Source organism: Sorex fumeus, unplaced genomic scaffold, assembly GCF_029834395.1.
Source record: "Sorex fumeus unplaced genomic scaffold, SorFum_2.1 ptg000039l, whole genome shotgun sequence".
NCBI lineage: Eukaryota > Metazoa > Chordata > Mammalia > Eulipotyphla > Soricidae > Sorex > Sorex fumeus.
Window position 1 is genome coordinate 16,083,565 of NW_026606096.1, and position 16,675 is coordinate 16,100,239.

Consider the following 16,675-nt stretch of genomic DNA (forward strand, 5'->3'; position numbering starts at 1 on the left):
ACTAACACTCATGTGATGGACCACCTTCAGAAGCTATCATATTCCATGTCACTGTTTTCGTAACAAACAAAACCTTCATATCCACTTATCAAAGGTTTCCCTGAGCAGTGACTGCATTATAATATGTCCCATAATAAAATAAAATCTTTAATTCACAGAAACAAAGCAAAAAGAAAAACTCTGATTTGACCCCCTTGGATACCTGGTTCTTTAAGATAATCCAAATGAAGAGCAATACATTAGTAATAAAGGATTATGCTTATAATTTAGATTACCCTTTTTATTCTCCTTCCCTTGATCTGACAGACAATGTATTGAAGTTACTAAGATTCCAGGTTGTCTTTTATTTCAATCAATTTCCAGGGTTAACCTCCATGATTTCAGCAAGGATTTTTAGTCTTTCTGCATTTATTTTCCCTTATTGAATTTTTTCATGACTTTCATTAAGCCCTTTTTAGTATTATGAACTCTTCAGCATCTGACTTAAAGCTTTCATACATTACAAAAAATATTTCAAGTTGGAAATAAAGTAGTTTAGCCATAAAAAAGATGTTGGAATCTGTTGAAGTTGCTACATTAATAAAAAGGTGAGCCCTGTACATGGTCAAATTCAATAGAATGAAATTTTGGTGAAATCACCCATCTGTGAAATTTCATGAGCCCATCCTCACCCTGGAAGTAGATCTGCAGGTTTCCTTTCTCTCTGAGTACAGGTTACATTTAGCAGGTGAAGCCTACTTGGAACACAAATAGCTCTGGCTTCCTGTTATTTCACAAGTCAAATACAACCCCAACAAAACTGCTGTTTAGAAATTAAAGAACAGAGAGTGATAAAGGATAACGGACAGCGTAGTGATAGTTCATAAACACAAACTAAGGACAGGTCTTTTAAGTAAGCTTTTCTTTTAATACCAATGGCTTTCTCTGTTTCCCTTTATGTAAACACCATGATTTACAAAGTTGTTTAAAATTACAGTTGTTTAGGTATTCAGTATTCCAGCACCAGTCCCACTACCAATGTCCCTAGATTCCCACCCACCCTGCAAGACTTCCCCCTTACAGGCACTAATTAACTTACTTTCTATTGTTTATTACAGCACATGTTTCATAATGGAGTTGTTAAAGTCATTGCCTGAGGATTTACTGTGCTGTTTAGGTGCGAGTTGGGCCCTCCGTGTTATTGTTTTCATTCACTGAGTTTAGTGGCCTTCTACTCAATTTCCCCATCTAATTTTCTTGTCTCCTCTGGGCTGTCAGCTCTGTGAATTTGGAGGTGCTTTGCAGTCACATATGAATCTGTTTGCATCAGGGGCTTTGTTGCTGGAGGGTCAACTTCCAGTCTCTCTCTGGCCTCTCTGAGATCAATCCTGAAGTTGGGCCTATTCTCAGGCAACTGCAGGAGCAGAATGTGGGTGGGTAGATGGGTGGGTGGGTGAGTGGAGTTCTGCACCTTGAGTGAGACAGAGACCAAGTCTGCCCTCATCCTGCCTAGAGCTCAGAAATCATGGCCTGGTGGCAACCAGGCCCTTCTGGGATAATTCAACTGGTGCCATCTCTCTGGGATCAGTCACAACTTTCATTTTTCTTTTTCATAACAAGTTTTAATCTAATAGTTTCACTCTGATTTTTTTTTAAATTTCTTTTTGTTGTCTTGTTGTTGTTTTCAGTGCAGTCTCCTGCCCCCGTGCCTGGCTATCCTCGCCGGGGCCCCTTGGAGGGGAGCAGGTTGAGCTTTCCTCCCTGCCCCGACCAGGGCTCCGGCAGCCGAAGACCTCCAGGACCAGCCACCACCATGCTGAGACCACTCTCCGCACACCTGAAGGTACCGGCAGAGGAAAAGAGGCAAGCGGGTTCCAGGGCTAAGATCTCCAAGCCTACTCGGATCGGGGCTGAGCATCCTCCACCCAGATCCTCCAAATTCCAGTAGGCGGGGGTCACACCCAACAACTGGCCCCCTGGCGCCGTGTAATCCCATCAACGGCCAAGATTCAGAGACTATAAAAACCAGTTCCCGGAACCGCGCGGATGCATTCGCTGCCACACGACATCTTATTATGACATCTTATTATGTCATTTCTACTTTGGACAAACTGGCAGGCTACCAAATGTAACCTGCCCACATGGCAGAGTCTGGCAAACTCCCCGTGGCGTACCCAATATGCCAAATACCAGTAACAATGATGGGGCTCATTCTCCTAAAGAGCCTTGAATATAGCACTTTCATAAAAATCTCAGGGCTAGGATGAAGGAGACGATACTGGGGCCTGCTCAAGGCAATCGACGAATAACAGGATGGTCGTGATTCGTGATTCGTTGTTGTTTTAGTTTGAAAGCCACACCCAGCGGTGCTCAGGGCTTATCCCTGACTCTGTGTTCAAGGATTATTCCTGGCAGTGCTGAGCATAGGGGTGGGAACCATATGTAGTTCCAGGGATTGAAAAATGAGAGGGCAGCATGCAAAGCAAGCACCTTCACTCCTGCTCTTTCTCTCCAGGCCCTTTACTCTGTTTTTCAATGTAATGTGTCAGGTCAAAAATAGATTAAGTGTCTCTTAAGGTGTAGAGGCACTCAAGGCACTCTAGGATTTTTACTCTCCACCAATATGCGTGTCTCTGTAGCATTCTCGGTTAATAGTGTGTTGTATGACTATTCTTTCCATCAGGAGCTCAGAGGTGAACCGCGAGAAGAATTCTAAAAATGGCTGGAGGGTTCCAACTCTCTCTGGCAGAGCAGCATGGAGAAGCGTCCCTCAGTCCCTTTTATTTATCATTTTACATACACACATCAAATGCACTCAATACAGAGAAATCATTAATGGGGAAAAGGGGTTACAGGAGGGACATCAAAACATCAAAGCATACATTGTTCTGTCACATCTGTAAGCCCAATGGTCACAGCCTCCAGAGAGAAATACAAAGCCAAGCAGCCTGGCACCATGAACTACAGCATCTGGAGTGATAAGAATATAAGAATGTCCATAAGATATAAGAATGTCCATAAGATATAAGAATGTCATATTTCAGTGTTTCAAAGACAAGCTGGACCTGGGATCTGTGAGAAAGGGAAAACTGCTTCTTTGTTATGCTTAAGTTAGGCTAAAACTGAAGGCAGTTAAAGAAAGAGATATTAACCCTTTTCAGACCAGTCTAGAAACACGAGTCTGAAACTCACCCATTTTCATGGGGTTCGTAGTCCTGACCATTTGCAAGTAATTGTCCCTGGACTCATCCCAACAATCTGCTTTGGCACCATCAATTGTGTTTTCTAGAATATGAGAGAAGAACCCTAACTGATACCTGTCCTATAACCTAACATTCATGATGTTCATTATACCAAATTCCACAGAGTCTTTCAAATAAATAAATATTTAATGAACAGCCAAAATTCTTCTCCCTGAGCTCCCCAAAGCCATAAATAACTTATTTGCTTTTTTATAATCTACTCAAATCTGTCCTAAACACATGTCCAACCAGAACCTGGGCCTCATTTAGGATATCCTCACAAGCTGAAACCCCTTAATGTGTTTGAGTGATAGAAATCTATTAAGGTTCATGTCTAGCTTGCACTAGAACAGGTTGGATTCCCGAGACCACAAGGATTCCCAAACCAAAGCACAATTCAGTCCCTGGGAATTCCTGGAACATCAAGACCATCCCCAGGTTGACCAAGAAAAATTTGTGGAGTCCCTGAGCCTCCTGAGTATGCTGAAACATATTTTTCCTGTATCCAAAAGGAAACCTCAAATAAGAGAGCTTTTATTAATAAAGTCTTAGAGGAAAAATCTATGATAGAGACAAAATACACAATTGGAATATCAGAATGTTTATATTTACCAACATCAAAGTCTCCACTGTCTACATATCAGACTCAATAAATAACTTTGGTATTCAACATGCCACAGAAATTCTTTGGCTTATCCCTAAGCATTTGTCCAATTCTAAAACGCAAAAAAGAATATTACACTAACCACTAATAATATGAATTGTTATTTGCCTCTTTAAAAAGAATACCTAAAATCTATCAGGTATTGGAGAAGTTTTTAAACAAAATATTAATGTTTTAAAAATGGTTTAAAGTGGGGCTAGAGAGATAGAACAGCGAGTAGGGTATTTGCCTTGCATGCGGCCGACCCCGAGTTCAATTCCCAGTATCCCATTTGGTCCCCCTGAGCACCGTCAGGAATGACTCCTGAGTTCAGGCAGAGCCAGTAGTGGCCCCTGTGCATCCCCCGGTGTGACCCCAAAAAGAAAAAAAAAGGCTTAAAACATAGCAGCCAAGAAGTATAAACCTTTCCTAAGTTTAATTATTTCAAGATTTCTGTGTATTTTCAGGTGAGGTAATCAAACTCAAAACTAATCATATTTCTAACCAAAAGTTAGAAAGCATAGACCAAAAAAGTATAGTGTATAGTGTATACTCCTATTCAGTACAGTACTGGAAGTATTCGCCATATCTTTAAGCAAGAAAAAAGATGTCAAGGGCATCAAAATATGAAAGGAAGAAGTCAAGCTTTCACTATTTGCAGATGACATAACACACATGATACTATACATAGAATATTCTAAAGAATCTACAAAACATCTCTTAGAAACAATAAACTTGTTTAGTAAAGTGCCAGGTTACAAATTCAATAATCAAAGTCCATGGCATTCATATATACAGATAATTAAAGAAAAGAAAGAGATATTAGAAAAACAATTAGAAAAACATAATCATGCCTCAGAAAATCAAGTACCTTGGAATCAGCTTCAAATTTACTATTGCAGGCCTCCCAACCAGTGTTAAGATGTTCTGGGGGTCATTCTGTTATCCTCAATTCAGCTCTGCTGGGTGGATGGTTCAATGCTCAGATCTTATATGATGTTACTCAGATGCAGTTCTGTTGGGGGCCACCACAGGGACACCTCCATGATAAGTGGGTACCTGCTTTAGGGGACCATGTTGTACCAGAAATCAAATTCAGGACCTCACACACCAAACATAGTTCAGTGTTTTGAGCATCATCTCAACCCCTAAATCTCCTTACCCCTTAGGTGTTTATCAGTAAAATTTTTTCTCTTAGAACATCTTTTGATGAATTCCACCACTTGAATCCCCATCTTGACTTATTTCAAAAAGTTTATGGGGCCAGATAGATAGTACAGATGTTCAAACACTTGCCTTGCATTCCACCAAACCCAGTGTTTTGTGGGTCTATTTTTGTTTGTTTGTTTATTTGTTTGTTTTTAAGTAGAATAGATTTTATTTGGAGGGTTTTGAAGGTGGAGGGAGGGAAAGCAAGAGATAGAATAACACACTCTAGAGAGAATGCGGGCTTCTCCAAGAGTGGAGCACTCCCCTACACACATTTCAGTATTATATAGGAAAGTACTCATTTCAAGAGGGGAAACATAGGTGACACATGCTCAGAAGACACATGTGCTCAGCCACGTGGGCACAAGCAGCACATGGGCTCAGTTAGCATATTTGTGCCTTCCCTTTGTTCAAGGTTGCTTTTACAGGATTTTTCCAAAATGCCCCCACATGGGGTTTTCTAGCTAGGGTTGTTGCTAAGTGGATAGAGTCAGGAGTGGTCATCTTTGAAACTCCTTTTCTTGACCTTTGTTCCTACTCAATCTCTCAGAGAGTAGATCCAGCCTTCTCCGGTTTGGACTAGTTGAGGGTTAATCACCAAACCAGTTTGAATCCCCAGTACCATATATGATCCCACAAATACCACAGATTTACTCATGAGGACAGAAACAGGAATATTTCCTTAGCACTCACTGCCACGTATGGCCCAATACCCATCCGCAAAAAAAGACATTGTTTTTAAATTTCCTTTTGATATTTTCTTTGAACAACTGACATTTCAAAAGTATCTGAGATTAGTTTAATCTTCATAAATTTGTAGATTTCTGGTTCTTATTTTGTAACTGAGTTTTAATTTTTTAGACATTAAAAATATAATTGACATTATTTCAATGTTCTTGATAATATGCAGATTCATTTTGCGGTTAGCATGTTCTCTATTTTGAAAAATCCATGGGTTTTTTTTAGAATAATTTGCGATGGTGTTGGGTGGGATAAATATCAATTAGCTTCATCTGATCTAACAGAGAATTTAAGGCGAATATTTAACTTTTGTTCTCACACATCCTTAGTTTTATTTTTAAAGGAAGTGGAGTGAGATGTCCATCAAAATATAGAACGTATTAAGCTGAGTAAAATAAATTACAGGGAGAAAGACAAACACCAGATGATCTCACTAATATTTGGTATAAAGTATAAGGGTATAGATGTTGATTGGTAACATAGTCTAGTACTCTAATACATACTGAGAACACCAGAGTCACCAGTAGATAATTAGGTGAACTGTAGATGACACAAGAACATGGCAGGGCAGGGGGATTTCTTAGACATTTGGGGGGGGGGTGTTTAAGGGGAAGTAACTGTGAACACCAAGATCATACATGCCAAGATCATTGGAAATACATTACTTTAACAATAATAAATGCTTAAAGAGATGTCCATCAAGAGAAAACATAATTTTCAGTTGACCAGAAAAGCAAGGACCCAATTTAGTTTGCTATGTCCTATTATCTTACTATACTAGCTCCATAAAATCAAAGATATGAGATCCCTGATTTTGTTTTCTACTTAAGCTTTTCTCTCTTTTCTTTTTCTGTCTTCTCTCACTCTGCTTTAGCTTCTGTTTCCTTATGTTTGTTGAGCAACTGTTCCACTTCCTTTACTTGAGACCTCTGATGACAGTGTTTTATTCTCTTTTGCCAAAGTGTAAATTTCCACTTTTCAGCAGATAGTATAATTAACATTTGTGTTCTTGTTTAGAAAATTTATAGTTAAAGCAATTGTTGACTTAAAAGTCATTTCTCCTTCTTTGTAGTCTTGTTTAAACATTGGTACAGCTTCAGTACTATTGTTTCCATTCCCCATAATTTTCCCTCAGAAAATTCCCTAGTCCTAGTAGAACAAAGAAACACCAAAGAGACTTTTTCCTCCAAACTGCTTATTGGTTTACTTGATATCACACAATACAATAATCAATTGCTTCAAAGAAATTGGCTCCCAATCCTGTAGTGAATACTTCTGAGCAATAAACTTCAGCTCATTAGTCAAAACATTAGCAGCAGACATTGTACCTGCTACACTGTAAGCCATGTGTTACTAAGTTTATGAATCACAGCTTATTAATTGTTTGGAGGGATGGAAGTGCCTTCATCAAGTAGTTTGTGGATCTGTATCTCTCTGTACAAGAGAAACCGCATCATTTGCTAAAATGATCAGACAGTTGCCTGTCTTCAACTTGGTAAAAATGACATTCTGGAGAAAAGACAGCAGTTCTGGAAACACACAGTTGATGCATGTTATCTGAATTTTATATAATTCTGGAGGAAAAAACAATGAAAATCAGAGATCTACACCAAGCACTTTACTCATGAGAGAAAACTCCAAGGCTAAGGTTTCCATGTTTATTTTCTCCCTGGATGATCTATTTATATTGAAACTGGGTACTAATATCCCCTACCTTTATTACATTGCTATTTCTCTGTTCAAATGTGTTAATATTTGCTCTATATATTTAGATGCTTCTGAGTTTAGTTTGGAAATAATACAAGTCTTATATCTTCATGTTGAACTGAGCCCTTTATTGTTATTTAATAGCTTTGGGCTCCTATTTTAGCCCCTAAAGACAGCAGACACCAGAAACTGGCCTAAAAGCTGCCCCTATAAGCATGGCCTAGTGTGATCAGAAATAGATAATCTCTGGTCATTGGGGGAAAAGGAAGCCATAAGAGATTTGATATCCAGGCTGGTCTTTCCCATATAAGATGGTAAATAAAATAAACCTCAACTGATTTACCCCCTTGGTCTGGGGAAGATAGTTCAAAGAACTTGTTCCTTGCTTTGAATGCATGAAATGCAGAGGTCAACTCCTGCATGATTTTTCTCCAGAGAAACACTGAGTAGAGATCTCGAGATCTCCAAGCATCACTGGGTATGACCTTGGTGACCCGTGGTACCATCATAGGTTCAGAAAACCACATGTCAATAGTTCTGAGCATTGAACTGCCTGGTCTGGATTAGTTGACTGGAAACAGCTCCTAGGCTACACAATTATACCCCAAATAATTAGATTCACCACTCTTCCCACACATTTCTGAAGTCTTAAAAAATAGTTGTTCAAACTAAGAACTACCTTACCTATAAAGGGGAACACAAAGCAAAATAAACTTTTTAAAATTTATTTTAAAATAAATTCCATAGCATAATGAATGGGAAAAAATTTATCTTAATGTCATAGAAATGAGAACTCTAAGGGGTAATAAATATAAAATAATTATTATGGGAGGCAGGGATATTGGTGGAAGAACTCTGTATAAGTGAGGTCCTGAGTTGAATCTCTAGCATAGTGTGCCCCATCTCCCTGGCCACAAGCATCGCTAGATGTAGCCTTAGTAGTTTCTATGCATCCCTGTAAGGCCAACACATGGTCATACTGAAGCACCGAGCCAACAGGTCTGTACTGCCAGGAGTGATCCCTAAAATAAAATAACTAAAAATAACTGTTTTGAAAAAAATCAATGGGATATAATGAAATATATAAAGTGCACATCAACACAGAATGAGTTATCAATGAAACATGATAAAAATACAGAAGCAGAGGAAGTTCACCACCAAAAATACTGAAGCATTTTCAAAAAAATTACAAATATCCTGTGTATGAAATAGACAATAAATCAAATTAAAATCTCCATGGGAAATAGTGACTCACTCCTGAAAAGGAAGCAATAAGAGCAATGGAAAGTGACATTTCAATAATAAATCAAATGTCAGAAGAGAAAGAAATAGGATTTGGGAAAATAAAGGCACACTGTGGAAATATGATTCTATTAAAAGAGGTAATAACAGAATAATGGGAATATTAGAAGACAAGGTTGGAGAAAAGGGAACAGAGTAGCTAGGAAAAGAAAAAATAGTTGGGTCAAAGAGATAGTATAGAGGTTAAAGCACTTGACTTGCACAAGGCTGATTACAGTTCACTGTAACACTGTCTTAGCACTGTCGTCCCATTGTTCATCAATTTGCTTGAGCGGGCACCAGTAACATCTCCAATGTGAGACTTGTTGTTTCTGTTTTTGGCATACTGAATATGCCACGGAGAGCTTGCCAGGCTGTGCAAGGGATACTGTCAGTAGCTTGCCGGCTCTCCAAGAGGGATGGAGGAATTGAACCCAGATTGGCGGCATGCAAGGCAAACGCCCTACCCGCTGTGTTATCACTCCAGCCCAGTTCAATATATGGCAACAAATGTGGGCCCCTGGGCATAGCCAGTAGTCATCCATGACTACAGGGCTAGGGGCATGCTCTGAGAAGCCTCCAAAAGACAAATAATAGCTGAGGACTTCCCAAACCTTAAAAAATAAATGAACCATAGAAGCCCATATGAAAGAGCACTGACACTTCTAAATGCAAATAAGACAAACTGCAAGATCCATCATTGTGATATTATCAAATAATTATAAAAAATTAATATTTAATTTGAGGAGAATATATCATAAAAAGTAGCCAAATAAATTTATTATCAGAATTCTCACAATGCTAAAGACCAGGAGAGTTAAATAACAATTCAAAATTCAAAAAGATAAAAAGTTCTAGTCAAAAATACACTACCATGCAAAACTATCACTTAAATATGGTAGATAAAGTCTCTCTTAGATAACACAAGCTCATATATTTTACTACCACCACATCCTTATTTTAAGAGATGTTCTTTTTCTACAAGAAAAGGAAAGCAAAGAACATCAACCCTCCAGCATTGTGGCAAATAATAATACAGAATCAGAAACAAACAAAAATAAGTCAGTAACAAAACATCAAGGGGGAAAATATACAATAGATTTCATTTAGTCTGAAGATTATCAATATTAGCACAAAAAAATTAAATGTGGAAAATACATGACTCTCATGGAAATCATTTAACAAAAAAATTTTGAGGAGAAACACAAAGAATATTAAATTGCAGGAATCACTAAGAAAATCCATTCACCTGAAAGTGCACATAGAAATTATTGAAAAAAATTAACAATATAAATATTAAAATAACAACAAAAATAGAATGGCAAAAAAGTAAGCCCCATATACCAATAATTGCCCTTAAAACAAATGGCCTTGGGGCTGGAGAGATGGCACAGCAGGTAGGGCATTTGCCTTGCACACGGCCAACCCAGGTTTGATTCCCAACATCCCATATGGTCCCCTGAGCACTGCCAGGAGTAATTCCTAAGTGCAGAGCCAGGAATAACCCCTGTGCATCACCATGTGTGACTCAAAGAGAAAAACAAAAAACAAAACAAAAAAAAATGACCTAAACTCTGATATTAAAGACAATAATTGACTAGCTGGACAGAAAAAGGCAGAATCCATTGAGTTTATGCACACAAGCTTTTCACATCAGATAAAATGGCTAACAGAATCAAAGTGAATCTTGAAGCAAGGTGTCCCATTTCAGGAACCCAGAAAAGAGCAAGATCTGCAATTATGTCACATACCTGACAAATTGATTCTCAACTAAAATAAATAAAAAAAGAGGCAAGACAAATATTATATAATGATGTAGGGATCAATCTTTCAAGAAGATAAAATGGTCATGAACAAAGATGAATTGTTAATATCCGCACAACACAGGGTCATTCAAATATAGAAAGCAATTTTTATAAGCTGTAGGGAATACATAAACAATAACACAATAACAGAGAATCTCAACATGCCATTTGCAGTGATGAGGGGCTTAAGTACACATAAAATTAACAAGAGAATAATTAAATAACAGTATACAAGTATCTTATGACAGACATACGAGATATACCCAGAAATTCCCAGTCCCACAGAAATAAATGTACATAAACTTCAAGTGCACCTAGAATATTCTTAAGGGAAGATATGTTGGAATGAAAATGGAGTCTTAACATTTAGGTGAGGATTGAAATCAGGAGAAATTTTTATTCTCGTCACAGTGGCTCAGGGCTATAAACAAATAATAAAAAAGAAACAAATAACTTTTTAATAACTTTTGATCAACAGAGAACTCAAAATAGAAATGAAAAAGTAATCTAAGAGCAACAAAGATGAAGAAATGAGTTACCATATCTGCAATTCAGAAAAGCAAAATAAAAAGGAAAATCCATAGCAATACACAGGTAGGCATCAATAAACTGGAAAATTTTCAGATAGAACATCATACCTAATATTTGAAGAAACCAGAAAAGAAAGAACAATAAGAAACATATTCTATAGAAGAAAGTATATCACAAAAATTAGAACATAAATAAATGACAAATAAATTATAGAAGATGACACAAAAGATTAAAATAAACAAGAACTGTTTTTTGAAAAGAATCAGTAAATTTATACCCCTAAGTTCATCAATAAAAAGAGAAAAATATATTTTTATTTGAATTTTATTTTTATAGACTTGTTCACAATAATTTATTACTTTTAATATTCTAACACCACTCCCACCACCATTACACCTCCCCACCACCATTATTTTTAATTTTCCCACCACCACCCAAGTCTGCCCAAAGGCAGATCCTAAATAATATATTTTGGATTACTTGCTATGAATAATCCACTAAAAATGATACAAAAAGTTTCCTTAGAGAAACGTGTGTGATTTTCTTTTGTTGTATCTCACCTAGAAGACATTAAGCTCTTGTATAAGAGATTACTAATATGTTGTTTATAGATTGAGGCTTGTGTGCTAGTATGTAATATATATATATATATTTTATTGAGATAAATTGCCTTCTACTTTACACCCATAAAAGTCACTTATGTACCAGTGCTACTCCTGATACATAAGTGACTTAGAGAATGAGATGTCGCTCCAGGAATTCTAAAATTTTAAGTAGGGTGATAGAATTGGAGTTAAATTTTTAAATGGATAGTGGCTTTTGGGTCTGGAGGCATCTCTGCGGTTTGTGGCTTTCTTCGGAGATTTATTTGTGAGTTTCTGGGTCATGACTGATAATGAGCGTATATGATATGAGAGGCAGTTTGTGGGTGTGACTGGAAAACTTTTTTTAATTTTTAAGTGACAGAAGATGGGTATGCTAAAATGTTAAGTATGAAATGCTATGAGTAACAGTAATATAAACTACAGTTTCTAAAATTTATAATCAAATTGCCTTTCATGAAATCAGGTTTTGGTGAGGAGGAGAATTAGGAACATTGGTAGAGACTAGTGGACAGTGGCAAAGGGATTGGTGCTGGAACACTATATGTCTGAAACCCAAATATGAATAACTTTTTAACTCAAGGTAAATAAGAAAAAAATTCTTGCATGATAGAGGTAAAGATACAAATTATACTAAAGGAATACAAAAGTTCATAACAGACTACTGTCATCATCTGTATACAAATAAATTGGGCTGCCTTGAGTAAATAAACAAACTTAGAATCATACAATCAAGACTGAACTAGGAAGAAATTAAAAAGTTTAAATAGACCAATAACAACTATAGAAAAATATGTGAAAATAACAAGAACAGATGCTTCTCCTGAGGAGACAATATAGATACCCCAAAATGCATCATCACTTACTAGGGAAATGAAAATCAAAATGACAATGAAAAATCATGTCATAAAATGCCAGTTTATATCAACAAGATTATAAATAGCAAGTGTTGGTAAGGAATTACAGAATAAGGGATACTGGTGCACTGCACTGGGAGTGTAAATTTACCTAGCCTCTGTGGAAAATGATACAGAGATTACTTTCCACAGGTATGGACAAAGCAGTATCAGGCAACATTGAAAGCTTGGACCATCTCTTTGAAATGTGGCCCCAGTTGCCAAAGATTAGGAGTTAAACCCAGTTGCTCTGACAGTGTTTGTGGGTAGTCCCCAAACAAATAAAAATATAATAGCATATTATCCAAGCAATGTTATTTCTAGAAATTTATACATAAGATATAAATTTGAAAGGATATTTGAGCTCCAGTATTCATAGCATTATTCACAACATCCAAAGTGTAGGATCATTCTAGATGCTCATCAACAGATGACTGGATAATTATATATATATACACATATATATACATGCATATATGTATCAGATGACTGAATGATGCTGAATGAATATATATATTATATATACATATATGTATTCAATAATCTACAACTCTGCCATTTAAAAAGATGTCTTTGGGATAAAATGGATGAATTTGAATTATCAATGTTAAGTAGAGTTAATAAGTAAGTCAGAAACTGTTATTAGTTGATTTAGTCATGTGGAATATAAATGATTAAAGCAAAAGAAGTAATAAGAAGCAACTAAGCTCCTAGATTGGGTGAAACTACAGAATTAGAAACTATAGAAATAGAAGGATGCTCTTGGATACATTGTAATGTAAATATAATTATATACTGTATATAATTATATATGCACATATAATTTCTGACTCCCAATTTTATGCCATTGATCTGTTTAATTAGAAGTTAAACCCAGTTGCTATAGCAGTTGCTACTTAATTTAGGAGTTAAACCCAGTTGCTATTCCTGTACCACACCTTTTTTATTATTATAGGTTTGTTGCATAATTTAAAGGCAAGGTTTTCTAGATTGTTTTAACTCTTCAATTATTTTGAAATTAAGTTTTTTGTGTTTGTTCAATAGGTTGGTTGGTGCACGGGGTTATTCTCGGCTCTGCAACTGGGTTTAACTCCTAATTAAACAGAACAATGTTTGGAGATCTCACCTAGTGGTGCTCAGATCCTACTCGTGGCTCTACACTTAGGGCTAACCCCTGGAGGTGCTCGGGGGACCATGTGAAATGCCCAGAGCAAACTCATATTGGTCACATGCAAAGCAAGCACTCTGTACTATTGGTACCCACTGTATTATCACTCCAGTTCCTATTTTATTAATACAAGTTTTAGCAATGTTGTATTTCCTTAAATGTTCCATTTCTTTGAAGAATGACATCGAGATTTTAATAGTGATTACATTAAATCTGCTTTGGGTAGATGAATTAACAGTCATAGTCCTTCAAAACCATGAGCACAGAACTTCTATTTTCTGTATTTTTTTAGCAATAACATCAATGAACAAATATTTTATCCCCCTTTTTGTTAGTTGCTAGACATATAGTTATTTTTAATTATTCTTAATGTCACTTTTTTTCTTTTTGGGTCACACCTGGCGATGCACAGGGGTTACTCCTGACTCTGCACTCAGAAACTACACCTGGTGGTGCTCAGGAGACCACGTGGGATGCTGGGAATTGAACCCAGGCCGGATGCATGCAAGGCAAATGTCCTAGCTGCTGTCCTATCACTCCAACCCCTTAATGTCATATTTATACATATCTGTTTTCGACTTCAAATATACAAGCATTGAAAGAAGGTGCAATAATTGTGAATCATAAAGATGCTCTTTTGTGTACTTAAAAAGGTAAAAAAGAGTGTCTGCAATAGAGCAGACTGGGGGTGATAGGGAAACTGGTCATATTGGTTATTGGTGCAGGGAAGTGGACACTGGTGAATGCGTGCTTGAGCACTGTCAACTGAAAGTCATTCGTGGACAATTTGTAATCTTGTATCTCACAGTCTCTTTCGAGACTAGAAAATCTCTATTGATCTCAACTGTAATTCCATATGTGTGAATTTTGAAGCATTAACTCTAGGTTTATAAATAAGTTGGATCCCTATTATCTTCTATAAATCAAGTGAAAAGTTTACAATCATGACCACAGCAGCCAGTTTCAGGATACTAAATGGCTTAGATGGAACAAGTGAAGTTGTTTGCTATTTTTTTACTAAAGGGTCTATTATTTATTCATATATAATGATAAAACCATACATTACAATGATACCAGCTTCTTCCACTGAATATGAAGTGATCACATTTGAAATATTAAGTGCTATGTTTAGAAAAGACACTTTAAAAACTTCAAAATGACAATTTTAGCCTGGGATAGCACAAAAAATAGCATTCCACAGACATGTTGGTATTTTTGTGGAGGTAGGAGCAGATTAGGATTCTATCTTTATCCTTTATTCATTTTTAAACATGAAGTTCTGATTTATAAAAGGAATGCAAGAAAAATGAAAATGCCACATTATTACCACAGCTTATGTGAGGAATCATTCCCTGCCAATGAATTATGTCCAGATGATAATGACAGACTATGAAAAACTTGAATTTTCCATCACAAAAAAAATATTTATTTAGATTCTTCTTGAAACCTTAAAGGAAGACAAGTATTTTATCTATCACTTTGTGCAAACATATATGGATCTTTCAAAGAAGCCATATTAAATTCATTTTTCTCAGAAGTTATAACGAGTAGGCTAATGAGTTACTGATATCTAGATAGAATAGTCAGATAAATATATTTATTCTACCTATTCTTTAGTAGTCTTCTCTAAGAGGTTATTTATAAAGTGAAAAGGCTGGAGAGATAGTATAGAGAACAAAGTGCTTGCCATGCACGTGACCAACCAAGATTTGATCCCCAGGACCCCATATGTTTCATTGAGCACTGTCAGGAGTGATCCCTGAGCACAGAGTCAGGAGTAAACCCTAAGCATTACCGGGCGTGGCAAAAGAAATAAAAGAGAGATTTAAAAAAAGAAGAGAAAGAAGGAAGAAAAGAAGGAAGGGAGGGAGGGAGGGAAGGAAGGAAGGAAGGAAGGAAGGAAGGAAGGAAGGAAGGAAGGAAGGAAGGAAGGAAGGAAGACTAAGCTTTTCTTTTTCCCACTCCCGAGAGACCTTTGTTCTCTCTTGAACATATAATTCTTTCTCTCTTCTGTTCTTTTCCACTCTGAAGAAGCCCGTATTTTCTTTTGAATACATATTCCTCCCTTCCTCTCTCCCCACACATATCGAAATAAATTTCTTTCAATAAAAATTATTTTGCTTCATTTGAAAAAAGAAATAAAGTGAGATCATTAGAAAAGAACTACTAAAATATTCTATTGAATGACAATATACAGTTTAGGATATTTCTAAATTAAGCATACAGAGAGATGAAAATAAAGTATTTTGGTTTCTTAGAATTTAAGGTGATGGCATAGTCTAGGGCTTAATTCACCACTGAATCTCAAGAATGTGTTTGATATTAGAGATGGCATAAGTCTAAGACTTAATTCACCACTGAATCTCTAGAATGTGTTTGATATTAGAGAGTTAATAATACCGTGGTGGACGAAATAGATAGTAAAGAGATTAAAGTACTTGCTTTCCAGGCAGCTGACTCCAGTTCAGTGCATTGTATATGGTCCCCAAAAACCACTAGAAGTGAACCCAGTCATGAGTAAACACTGAGGATTATAGAATGTGCCACCAAACAACCTAATAAAAACAATAATATTATGAGCATGTTAACTAAGTCTAGCAACTCATCGGAACTTTTATCTAAATTGAACCATAAGAAGTATTTTATTGAAAGGTAATGGGATTCTCCTTTTTATTCTGAACACTTACTGGGGATTACATATATCATGGAGATGGATGGGAGGGGCAGTTTACGGGACTCTTAAAGCCAGGACGCTGAAGCCTGAGGGCATTGTTCTGGATCTGCTCTATCTGTTTCCTCTCTTAGAAGCATTTCCCCTTGTAGAAAGCCCATCACGAAGAGGTTCATCCCTAAATATGCAAAGGTCCTCAG

General features: G+C 36.6%; 1 pseudogene; it reads right to left on the reverse strand.

The window, feature by feature from the left end:
* Positions 1–6,635: 6,635 nt before the first annotated feature.
* Positions 6,636–7,161, reverse strand: LOC130028425 (proteasome subunit alpha type-4-like; annotated as a pseudogene).
* Between the last annotated feature and the right edge of the window lie 9,514 nt (positions 7,162–16,675).